This window comes from Leptonychotes weddellii, chromosome 5, assembly GCF_054177405.1.
Source record: "Leptonychotes weddellii isolate Sample4059 chromosome 5, ASM5417740v2, whole genome shotgun sequence".
Lineage (NCBI taxonomy): Eukaryota > Metazoa > Chordata > Mammalia > Carnivora > Phocidae > Leptonychotes > Leptonychotes weddellii.
This window is the reverse complement of record NC_138373.1, coordinates 96,825,475-96,838,525: the sequence shown is the minus strand read 5'-3', so window position 1 is coordinate 96,838,525 and position 13,051 is coordinate 96,825,475. Positions and strand designations below refer to the sequence as shown.

The 13,051-nt window shown below is 37.0% G+C and overlaps 1 pseudogene; it reads left to right on the top strand.

Annotated features, from left to right (window-relative positions):
* Positions 1–9,806: 9,806 nt before the first annotated feature.
* LOC115939881 (serine/threonine-protein phosphatase 4 catalytic subunit pseudogene) lies at positions 9,807–11,717 on the top strand (annotated as a pseudogene).
* The last annotated feature ends 1,334 nt before the right edge of the window (positions 11,718–13,051 follow it).

Sequence of the window (13,051 nt, the reverse complement as noted above, 5' to 3'; positions counted from 1 at the left end):
AAGGAGCAGGATGGCTTTAGCCTGATTTGTCACTGGAGCGGTTCAACTTATTGCAGCATCACTAAAAATGGGTACCGTACAGCGCTGTTTTGGTGTCCTCTTTGTAAGCGGGGACTTTGGCAGTATACTTCAGAGCAAAGTTGTCGTTTCTTTTCTCTGGCCAGGGAAGCTTTGCAACCATTTTGATTTCAACGTGTTACCTTGTTTAATTCTTTGACGATAGCAGACAAATACTGCATTTGGGCTTTCCCTGTTGCTTGTGAGTAGTTACTGAATCTGACCTGCTTTTTAATGCAAACATGATGCAGACTGCAACCAGACAATGGAAAGTCTGTTTGCAACCTGAGCAGGGCTGGATGCAATCTTTCCCAGTGGGTATCTATCATTTCAGGTGCTGCTGAAGAATTCATTGTAGAATTTTCATTTCTCAACTGTTTGTTAAAATCACATACCAAGTCAAATTTAATTAGTTATATTCATCCGGCAGATGGTACAATATTCTATAATAAAGCCTAAATTCCTTTACTTAATTGAGTAATGCATTTCATATGATCTCTTTTACAAATTTCAAAACTGATTCTCCTTAAACAGGCCTGCACACTATTTGGATGCAGGCCCAAACAGGTTAAAATTGATTTAATACTTTCCCCCCAAAGAACATTATGTAAATGAAAGCTAGTCTGCCTTGAGTGACTTATTTTAATGTCTGCTTCTACATAAATTACATCTGCATCTGGAAGAAAGAGGTGGGAGTGAAATTATGTGGGAACAAATTTCTGAAACTTAGAATGCAACATGTTACAGAGACAGTCATATTTAAATACATACAATTTGTTTCACACTGGAAGAACTTAATGTCCATTATCAGTTTGTTGAAACCAAGTCTTTGATAATATTAAACATTCTTCATAGCTATACCAATTTTGCTTGTAGGACAGCCAATTAACCTGAACTTTAGAACTGGAGTGGAAGGGGGCGCCTGGGTGGCTCAGTTGGTTAAGCGACTGCCTTCAGCTCAGGTCATGATCCTGGAGTCCCTGGATCGAGTCCCGCATCGGGCTCCCGGCTTGGCAGGGAGTCTGCTTCTCCCTCTCCCGCTCCCCCCTCTTGTGCTCTCTCTCTCTCTCACTCTCAAATAAATAAATAAAATCTTTAAAAAAAAAAAAAAAAGAACTGGAGTGGAGGGTCTCTCTCTCTATATATATTAGTTGTACATTATTATAGTCATCTGTGACACCCACACCATTTTTGGACACATGGGATGAATGGAATATTGTATTCTTGGCAGATCTCGGATTGCTGCTTTACCACCCAAGACTCAAAAGGGATTTCATTCTCACCTAAACACTGTATCATTACATCAGGCATATGCCCACTGTTTCCTCAGGTGGGATTTGAAGCATGCTAAATTTTCCCAGTCTATATCAACAGCCCATAAAAGAGTACAAACTAATTCACTGAATGCCAGAAGTAGAAGAAATTTTATGCATGTTTTATTCCAGAGAGGATATATATTCTGTACATATGCTGGAATTGCTTTGCTCCATCACCTACAGTAGACATTAGTAATCATGGTACATGTGGCTTCTCAATCTTCTTTCACAAAGCCCTCCAGTCATGAAGTGAACCCTATTTGCCATCCTCTTCTAACTCTTTTATTGTGCTCATAAGGAAATTAAGGCACAAAGACTTGTAGTAGAACCCTTCGACTTAGTGACAGAGGTAACTAATGTCCAGGATACGACTAATAAACATCTCGACTCCTAGCCAGATATTTTCCCCACTGCATTATGTTACTTCCTGAATGAAAAAAGTCTAGGGTCCAGACTGATGGGGAGGAAACATAACTTTCCTCTACCCTCTGATCTTGAGTAGATGGGGCCTGCAAATTAAGCTGACACAAAACAAAAAGCTGCAGTTTTTATTGATGTTAATATTTTTTTATGTGCACAGGAGAAGTGACAGAAAAGAAGTGAAAACTCAAAGAACTGGTTAGCCAAGGAGATTATATACCATTTTAACAAAGGGCAATAAATTATGGAGAAGTGACTAGAAAGTGGAAAGGGGATTTGGGCTTCTAGTGGTGATAAATTGCAGGAAAGTGACTAGGAAATGTCCAGGGACTAAACATAATGGAAGATAAGGGTTGTTTTAGTAAGGTTTGTTTATACAGATTCATCTCAGTGTGGCTCCCGGTCTCTGGTTATAAGAGCTGAACTCTTCTTCCTGGGCACCTTTGTCAAAGCAGAATTTCTGCCCCGATTTTAGACAGATAAGGGAGGGCAGAGAACTCGTCTTATATCTGTTAATTCTCAGTTGCCTTCAGCTTAAAATAATTATTATGCCAAAGTGGCATCTTTTGGGGTAGCATAGTCTGATCTCCTTTAAACTATAGACAGTGAGGATATATAACCACTATGGTTTCATGTTTCTTAGCTAACTTAGTGAACTCACTAAGCAATCTTTCCAGGCACAGTCACCGGCCATCTGCCCACCATCACGCCCCCCCACCCTTAATCTCTGGGTGTTCTTTCTAGGTTCTGCCACTTGAAGTTTCCACATTATAGCTTTACTTGTCATCTTTAAATTATCTAATATTTTTATTTTATTTTTTAAAGATCTTTTATTTATTTATTAGAGTGAGAACACGAGTGGAGGGAGGAGCAGGAGAGGGAGAAGCAGACTCCCCACTGAGCAGGGAGCCCTATGAGGGGCACGATCCTGGGACCCTGGGATCATGATCTGAGCTGAAGGGAGACACTTAACCGACTGAGCCACCCAGGTGCCCCAAAATTAATATTTTTCATTCTTTTAGTTTCTAGATGGAAAAGATTCTACTTATCTGAGCCTTTTGTGTATCTCTTATGGACCTATGGCCTCAAGTTCTGTGATCAAGCAGTTCCCTTACTCCCAGTTTACTGGATTAGAATGTACTACACAGGCTGATCTCTGAGAAACCCAAGTGAAGTGCAAAGATCATGTCTTTAAGGAGACAGATATTGAATCCAGTCCTTGTTCTGCTAGATACTGGCAGCAAGACTTAAACAGAACCATTATGGACACTAAATTTCAATGCATGTATGTCACCTAGGCTGGAGTTGAGGCTTAATAAATGGTGTCATTTTGATGATGATGATGATGACTAGTGTTGATAAACTCCACTGTTTTACATAGTTTTCTCCAAAAGAACCTAGTTAATTATCTACAGATTTCTTCCTTTCTCCTACTCCTTTCCCCCATCCTTCCCCTTTACAAGCACATCAGATAGAAACATATTTAAATACCTATAATATTCATTTCTTTGGGAAAGACAACTATGTCTTGGCTTAGAGAGATTTTACTGACTTCACTACATGCTAAGGTGTAACATTTAAATATCTTACACAAAAGTCAACTTAGATATCTCTTCCTCTAGGCATCAGTCCCTAACAAGTCAGACCACCAGCACCTGGTGTCCAAAGGCTATACTGGTCTCTGTTGCCTACTCACTTGTATCTCTACCCTCTAAATTCTAATCGCCTTCGGAGGAGCATTAGTGTCAAGTTCAGTTTGTCTTGCATCATAGTAGGTGATTATTTCTAAAAGAATAAATGAATTAATGTTATCTGGGATGGAAGGTAGGGAAAAATAAGGAGGTCAGTTCCCCAGCCACTATGATTTGGGGATAATGAATATTTGGAAATTATTTGGACAAAGAAATGAAAATTACTTAATTTACAGTGATTAAATTGAAGCTATTTAATTCACCCTTTTCCCTTTGAAACACAAATAGCTGATATAACAAATTCCCATTTAGATGCATTTAAGCAGAAAGATTCTTTTTCTTTTTTTTTTTTAATGACAAGCCAAAGCACTGGATGATTCATATTTCTAGGAAAATATTCCTATAGGCGTTTTCATCTCTGAATAAACATTCATCTTCAAAAGTATGTTTTTAATAAAAAAGAAGACTGGTGAATTTATTTTATGACGTTTCTTGGTGAACAAGTTCCAGAGATTTTTTTAAAAGGTCTGTAAGGCTCACTCTAGGCAAACACATGTCATAGGAAAAGCTTGTCTTTACTTTCTATACACAGAACCAATCAATCTCAGCAGCAAGCAAAGATGGCATAATTGTGCTATGACTAGAGAGATAGCAGGAAGGGCTCCAGTGAATTTCTTGGCATAATGAACTGGTAATAAAAATCCTACTATTAGACCTGTATCTTTTTGACTCCCTGTTACAATGAAGACAGCCTTGTTCTGGGAGAGAAATATTTATTATGTTCTTTTTCAGGAATTATTTTGATTGAGGGAAAGTTCAAAAGCATGCCAGAGTGGGAGAGGATATTTCCTATATATATTCAATAAATGGTTCATAGATAGAATGAATATACTAAAAATATTTAAGGAAAGGTAGATAACCCAACAGAAAAACAGGCAAATGGCTTGAATAGACATTTATAATACAGGGTATTCTGGTCATGTCTATCACAGCTTAATAGGAACCTTAAAAAGGTTAAACATGTTTCCAAGTCAATTGGTGAGTCCCAGAACAAACCTCCAAAACAATTATAGAAATACAAAAATATCCAGCACTTGACAAGTTAAAATTTACACTATCTAACATTCAATCAAAAATTACCCAGTGTGCAAAGAAGCAGAAAAATATCCAGAATGCAGAGAAAACACAATCAGTAGAAACAGACCCAGAAATTAAATTACTCAAGTGATAGTAAAAAATGATATTAAAATAGCCTTTTTTTTTTAAGAGAGAAAGTAGGAATGGGCAGAGGAAGAGAATCTAAGCAGACTCCCCACTGAGCACAGAGCCCAACACGGGCAATCTCACGACCCTGAGATCATGATCTGAGCCAAAACCAAAAGTCAGATGCTTAACTGACTGAGCCACCCAGGCACCCTTGAAACAACTTTTATAACTCTATTCCATATGTTTAAGAAGGTAAAAGAAAACATGAGTATGTTAATGAGAAACTGGAAGATAAAGTAAAACTGAGCAAAATGTAAATCCTAAAATTTTAGAGAGAAAAAAAATTTCAGGAAAGAAAATTAAACTAGATGGGATTAATAGGAGGTTAGAATGTTGCAGAAAAAAACAGTAGACTTGAAGACCTAATAATAGACTTTGCAATGATATTCAACAAAGAAAAAATACGGTTTTAAAAAAGTAAGCTGGGGCGCCTGGGTAGACGTTAAGCGTCTGCCTTCGGCTCAGGTCATGATCCCAGAGTCCTGGGATCGAGCCCTGCACCAGGCGCCCTAATCGGTGGGAAGCCTGCTTCTCCCTCTCCCACTCCCCCCGCTTGTGTTCCCTCTCTCACTGTGTCTCTCTCTGTCAAATAAATAAATAAAATCTTAAAAAAAAAGTAAGCTGTGGGACAACTTCAGACAGCTTAACATATTTGTAATTGAAGTCCCTGAAGGAGAAAGAGAGGGAAGCCAGAAAGAAAAAATTTTTTAAACAATGGCCAACATTTTTTTCAAATTAGATAAAAATAATAAACTTATACTTCACAGAAGTACAACAAAGCCACCACAAGAAATATGAAGAAATTGACACCAAGACACATCACAATCAAATGACTTAAAACTAGAAAAAATTTAAAAACAGCTAGAAGAAATAAAACGGAAACATTATATACATGGGGACAGAGATATCAGTGATTGCCCTGGGGGAGGGGAAGAAAGGAGGGACAGGACGGAATAATTACAAAGGGACATCAAGGAAACTTTTAGGGGTGATAAATATATTCATTGCCTTGATTGTGATGGTGGCTTCACAGGTTTATACATGTCAAAACATATCAAATTGTACATTTTAAATATGTGAAGCTTATTGTATATCAATTATATCTCAATAAGGCTATTAATAACTTCATAATGAGAAATCATCACACAGCCACTAAAACAGATAAAATTAAAAAACAGTACCAGGTATTAGCAAAAGTGAAATTCTCACCCATAGGTATGACAGCATAATCAATAACTGTGTTGGTGGAGCCGGGGTGGCTCCGTTGGTTAAGCATCTGATTTGATTTAGGTTCAGCTCATGATCTCAGAATCGTGAGATTGAGCCCCTCGGTGGGTTCCATGTACTGATTGTGAAGCCTGCTTAAGATTCTCTCTCTCTCCCTCTCCCCCTGCTCTCTCTCTCAAAAATAAATAAATTAAAATAAAATAATAAAATAAACCACTTTGGAAAATTCTTTGACAGTGTATCCTAAAGCTGAACTTGTAGCATACACTATCCACCAACAATTATAATACTAGGTATACAGCCGGGAGAAATAAGTGCATATGTTTATCAAATTACTCGTGCACGAGCAGGACTACTCATAATAATGCACCCCCCCCCTGAAAATCTCAAAGTCCAACAAAAATAGAGTGGATAAAATATGGCATATTCATAATATAGAAAACTACAGAAAGTAAAGGTAAGACTGCTAAACATAACCGTCTGGATGACTCTCAGAGACATAATGTTTAGCAGTAACAAAAGAGTATATATCATATGATCCCAACTATATAAAGTTTAAAATAGGCACAACTAATTTAGGTGATACAAGTCATGATGATGGTTCCCTTTATGGGAGGAAGTGACTGGGAGGGAGAATTGGGGGCAGTTGGGGTGATTATGCTGTATTTCTTGATCTGGATACTGGTAACACATATGTGTTTAATTAAAATGTAACATACATTTTATAAAAGATCCACAAAACAAAAGGATATACATTAAACATTCAAAATTTTTTGGCTATGGTGGGGAGGGGAAAGAGAGAGATGGAGATAAAAAAAGGTGGAAGGAAGGCAGGGATTTAACTGTGGTTTATCTCCTTATGAAGAAGAATTATTCATATTAATAAAATATACTGTTTAGTATGAAGTAGTATGTGTCAGGCAGTCTTAGTTTTTTAGTCCCAAATCTATCCTTACCTAAATGTCTATGCTTGCTACACTCCTCCCATCCTTTTTACTACCATCTTCCCCATTAACAATAACAACAACAACAAAAAGGTTGGCATTACTTATTTGGTGGTAAAATTAGATAATATGTATAGTTTCAAACACATTTTAAAGAAATCCTGAAATTCTTCAACCAACATGGCAATATCCTTAGAATTCCCATATATTTAATTATATCATTTTTCCTCAAAACCCGTACTTTCATACCCATTTTTTATAAAATTCTGAAGCTACTACATGTCTCAATAATAGGCAGCCCACTAATTATGTAGGAAGTCCTGAGGAAAATTCCAAATTCCTGAAGAAAGTTTAACCATGAGCCTCTTAAAATCTCCAAAATGCACAATGAGGGGTGCCTGGCTGACTCAATTGGTAGAGCATGTGACTCTTGATCTTGGGGTTGTGAGTTCAAGCCCCACATTGGGTGTAGACATGAAAAATTTTTAAAAATGCACAATGAGAAACAGAGCTTATAAATCCTAAATCTAAATGAAGATTTCCTAATTGAGAATGGAAATATTTATAACCCCCTAAATTTCTAGTGTACTTCTGGTGTACTTTTAAATGTTCAGACATGGAGGGCCTAGTACTTTTTACTTCATTCTTGCCTTTCCCCACCATTTACCTTCAACAGATGGATAAAGATATATATCTATATACAAATATATATCTAATGGAATATTATTCAGCCCATGAAAAAGATCAGGTGTGACAACATGGATGGACCTTGAGGGCATTATGCTAAATGAAATTAAGTCAGAGAAAGACAAATACTGTAGGATATCACTTACATGTGGAATCTAAAAAGGCAAACTCCTAGAAACACAGAGTAAGTAGAAAGGTAATTATGGGAAGGATTGCGGGGGGGGATGGGGATGGGCAGGTGTTGGTCGAAGGGTACAAACTTCTGGTTATAAGATGAATAAGTCCTGGGGATCTAATGTACAGCATCGGAACTGTAATTCACAATACTGTATTATGTACTTAAGAGAGTACATCTTAAATGTTATCACCACACAAAAGAAATGATAATTATGAGACATGATGGAGTTGTTAGCTAACACTATGCTGATAATCACTTTACAATATATAAATGTATCAAATCAACATATTGTGTGCCTTCAACTTCTACAATGCTACATATCAGTTATATTTCAGTAAAGCTGGGAAACAACAGGAGAGCCTAAATACACATAGGTAAATAATATGTGATATATTCATGTACTAGCAGATTACAAAGCCATTATTAAAGAAAAAAACTGTAAAAAAATAAAGAATTATGGATAATTAGCTAGAATGCTGAGCAGAAACCTAAAATCAAATAATAATGGAAATTTTTGCTACATGGAAATTTTACTGTGAATTTATTATAACAGTAAAAAATACTTAGACTATTATATCAAAGTTTGAAACAGGTGAGAGTAGGCTCATATGCTCTGACAGAATCAGATTACATATTACAGTATCTTTAATCCTCTAAGGCAAGGCAAGAAGTAACACAAAAGAAAGGTGTTTGTGCATAATTCCATGGGAAGTTTAACTCCAGTAACAGGTTTCTATAATGAAATGACACTTTATTAAATTACTGCAGTGTTCACTGCCAGGCATGTAATACATATTCAGTATTATAAAATCAGCTTGAATTTGGGTACTATAACATTCCAGTGCTGAAAATATAGATGTCTCTGCCTTTGAATCTAATCCCCCTATATAGATGTCTGCCATCTCGTCTGGCTTTCGATGTCAAATGCAAATATTTCAAATTTGTTAAAATGAAGGTTTCCTTAATGGTGAATTAGGTAATTTTGTCACTATCCTTCCTCGTCACTGATAATTAAAAACTTAACTTCTTGCAAGACGATACTTTTAAAATGACTTCCTCCCACCCACACAAAACACTTATTAATTCAGCTCAGGACACTTTATGACTTCATGTGAGCTCCAAATCCTAGCAGTTAGAGATATATAAACAGCATAAAAACCTATGCTTTATGCAGTGTTTAGCAAACCATAATTGCTCTCTCTTTGGCATTTGCTTTCTATCTTATGTATCTCCTAATCCTTGATGTGCACGTTGAAAATGTCACCAAGTCCTCTGAAATTAATCACATATCCACATCTGAACCAGACAAACCTTGTTTATTTGCCTGAATCACACATATTCAGGGACTTCCAAACTCCAGAAATTTCCATAAATTTGTATTAAGTGTCTAGAAAAGTAAGACAAAAACATACACACTCGCCCTGGTAACAACACTGTCTTTTGTGAGAAATGTTTTCTGGCAGACTAGGAAGAATCCTTGAAAACGAACATACTTTCCAACATACTGCAGAATTATTAGACTATGGTTAGATTGTTCTTTTGCTGGAGTAGGATAATGTATTAAAGAAGTAGGCCTCTCAAGGCAGAGCAGTAAGGAGAAAACACAGTAGTGAAGAAAGATCAATACATATTGACACTCTCCTGTGAAGATGGTATATAAAAGGAAGACGGAAAAACAAACTTAGGCTCTAACCACCATCAATCTTTTCATTATTGTACACTCAGATCTGGCCAAGACAGCAAAGCAAAGAGATGCATTCATTTGTTCTTACTTCTGATGCTATGAGGGTAGTTTGCTTTCAAGCTATTTTGTAGGGTTGAGTGCTAATTTATTCCCTATGTAAAGAACCTAATTTACATCATGATTATTTGTTATGCTCTAAAGATAGATAATTGTTCTCACCGTTTCCCTCCTGTAACTCAGCTTTTTAACACCTTTTCTAGAGTCTGCATAGATGATTTTGTCATTTACAAAATACTCTTTCAGGAAGCTGTCTATCCAATTTGCGAGTCAACGTGCATGAAACATGTTACTATAAGAATCTATAGAATTGTTTTGTCTATATTTGACTGCCATAAATTTTGTCAACAGTTATTGATACTGAATGTAGACCATCCTAGACAAACGGTAGGTGCCCCCTTCTGGTCCAGAGGATTGCAAATGATAGACATACATACCTGCACCTATAGACCCTACTGAAAAAGTTAATCATAACAGTACAAAATTACTTTCCAGAATTAATTTCAATTCTCTGAAATTCTGAATTACCTATTAAACCCTCTTCCTCTGCAAATTAGTAATTAAGGAAAAGAAGAATGTATATACAATGTATCATACTTTCTATTTTTAACATTCATTGAAAAATATGGCCAAACTCATTAATTCAAATGAAAGGAAAATCGTTCCATGCCATTGTTTATTTTCAGAAGAACTCAATATCTTCATTTAAATTCAAAAGACAATAATGTAAAACAAAGTTTCATCCTTTATATTCATATTTGTTAATATAATTTATTGCCTAATCACCCACTTAGGATTGTCTATATATTTTTTGTTTTCTGGTTCCTTACAGGAAGCCATTTTTCAAGGAATATAATTCTCCATAGTATTGGCTTTGATAGAATGTGTAACCTGTGTTCCTATCACTTCTATTAAATTACTATATTACATATCACTTATGATATTTTCATTAAATATAATATCCCCATGTAGGTAGACATCTGTAAACAATTTTTAGAGAGTTAACTGGTTTTTGAGGGGAAATAAATTGACAAACAAGAGATAGAATGTAGGGCATTGAATGTGGACTAATAACAGAACCCACCCAAAAAAAGAAGCAAGAAGAAATAGTTAAACAAAATCTGAAGAATAAATGAACAGAAGTCAAGAGAAGCAGGGTAAGGATGACTAGAGGTAAGAAGGAAGAAAAACTACAAAAAGATATAAGATGGAAGGTTAAGCAACATGGCAAGGGGCCAAAGTGGAAGGAAGCAGAAGGCAGAAACCCCGAGAGCCAGAGTCAGAGTCACATGTGGTGGGGTGTGGTGGCTCTGACCTGTGCAGGGGTGGGGGTCCCAGTGCTGGAACCAGGATGAAGATCAGTGACTTTGATGGGCACTTGGATGCCCTAAGATCATCCAGGAGAGTGAAGTCAAGATCCTGTGCACTCAGACAGGAGAGATCGTGGTAGAAGAGTACAATGTGCAGAGGGTGGAGTCACCAGTCATAGTATGTGGTGACATCCCTGGACAATTCTCTAACTTCAAGGATCTGTTCAGTGTGGGTGGTAAGTCCCTGAGACAAATGGCCTTTTCATAGGAGACTTATGGATCACAGTTTCTGGGCATTGAAACATTCTTCCTGCTGCTGGTACTTAATGTTAAATTTGCTGACCACATCACCAAGATCCTGGGGAACCCCTAGAGCCACCAGATCCCCTATGCATATGGCTTCTATGATGAGTGCCTACACAAATATGGCTTGGTGAATATGTGGTGCTACTGACCTGAGATCTTTGACTAACTTTAGCCTGTCAGTCTTTTGCATGCATAGGTGCTCTCTCCTCCATCCAGACCCTAGACCAGATTCAGACAATTGACTAAAAGCAAGGGGTGCCTCGTGACAGGGCTATGTGTGATCTGCTCTCATCTGACCCTAAAGACAGCCCATAGGACTGGCTACCTCTTTGGCAGTAACATGCAGCCAACAACATTGGCATGATCTGTTATGCCCACTAACTGGTGAGGAAAAGTTACAGGCGGTACTTCAGTGAAACTGTGCTCACTGTGCTTTTTCTATCATTTTGGCAATGTGGCAGCCATCTGGGAGCTGGATGAGCATCTCTAGAAAGATTTCATCATCTTCTGGGCTGCCTCATGAGAGACATGGGGCCTCCCTTCCAAGAAGCTTGTAGCCAACTGCTTCCAGTGATCCTTTGGTCCCTCCAGCTCCTCTGGCCCTCAGACCACTGTGACTTTTTCTTCTTCTCCAGATAGAGGCTGGGCATTGGGGCTTAGGGACTGTCCCTGGCTCAGCTCGCCTCCTCAAAGAGGACACTTCAAGAATAAGAACTTTTTCTGGAGAGGCTTGGAGCCTTAGCTCCATGCTCCTCTCCCTTCTCCCTACTTGACCATTAAGTTTCCAGTATTTTTGTTTCTTTTTTTTCCTATTTTATTGTTTGCTTTCAGATAAAAATTTTGAGGAGAAAAAGGCATTGGTTGATTAATTTTTTTAAATGAGTAGATTTAAAGGAAAATATTAAAGAAATAATAGTTCAGGAGTTATTTAAATATGGAAAATCATGAAAATAGACTCTAATCACTACAATTAGAATACACTATTCTATTCCATACCTTTTTCTGATCAGGATCCCTACTTTAAGGTTCCTTAGCTTGTAAATTACCCATTAACTATGTTATATCTCAATCTATCAGATAAATTTAATATTTATGTTGCACTTGGGGATACATATTTCAATCATCAACTTCATGATAAACCCTGGTGGGAAGTGTGCTGGTTACTAGAGATGAAATAAAAGGATGTCTATAATGCTTACATTTACTTAGATTTTAGCCTAGAATCAGATCCAGTGCCCACGTCCAACAAACTTTATCTCTTCAACCACAAATTTGGCAGCTGTATTATGACATTCATCACATTCTCATCTTTGCAGTTCATGGAAATGTGTGCACAATAAAAGAATAAATAATCTTGTTACTTTTAATACATGTTTGAATGTATAGTTTTGCAGATGACTCTGCTTATGTGGTACAGTATTGGTCAATTAAGAAGTATTTCAGAGTTCCATGAGCAACAAGTTGGTCTCCAACTTCCCATTTTTAAAAACACAAGTGTAACATCTAGATTGTTCTTAAGGTAACTTTGTTGCCAAAATCCAATATTCATATCTACCTACATCCTTTCTCAAATTGTGGCTTTCTCCAGGTTAGGAGGCTTTGTGATTACAATGATACCATTTAGCTCAAGTGCAATTCTAGGGAGAGTCAATGAAATTCTGCTCTGGAGCATGCACTGTGACATAATGAGATTTAGTTTCTGGCTTAATTTAGCTTTGAGGCAGGGGGCTGAAATTTTCACTGCTTTAGTATGATGTTCACTAGTTTGCAGAACTCTGAGATCTATGCTAGAAAATAATTGCAAAAAAAAAAAGGAGATATAACCATATCTTTACCAAAAAGAGAGTTGAACCAGGCTGGTAGGGTGACATGCATAAATATGTTATAAGAATAGTCTGTACATAGAGG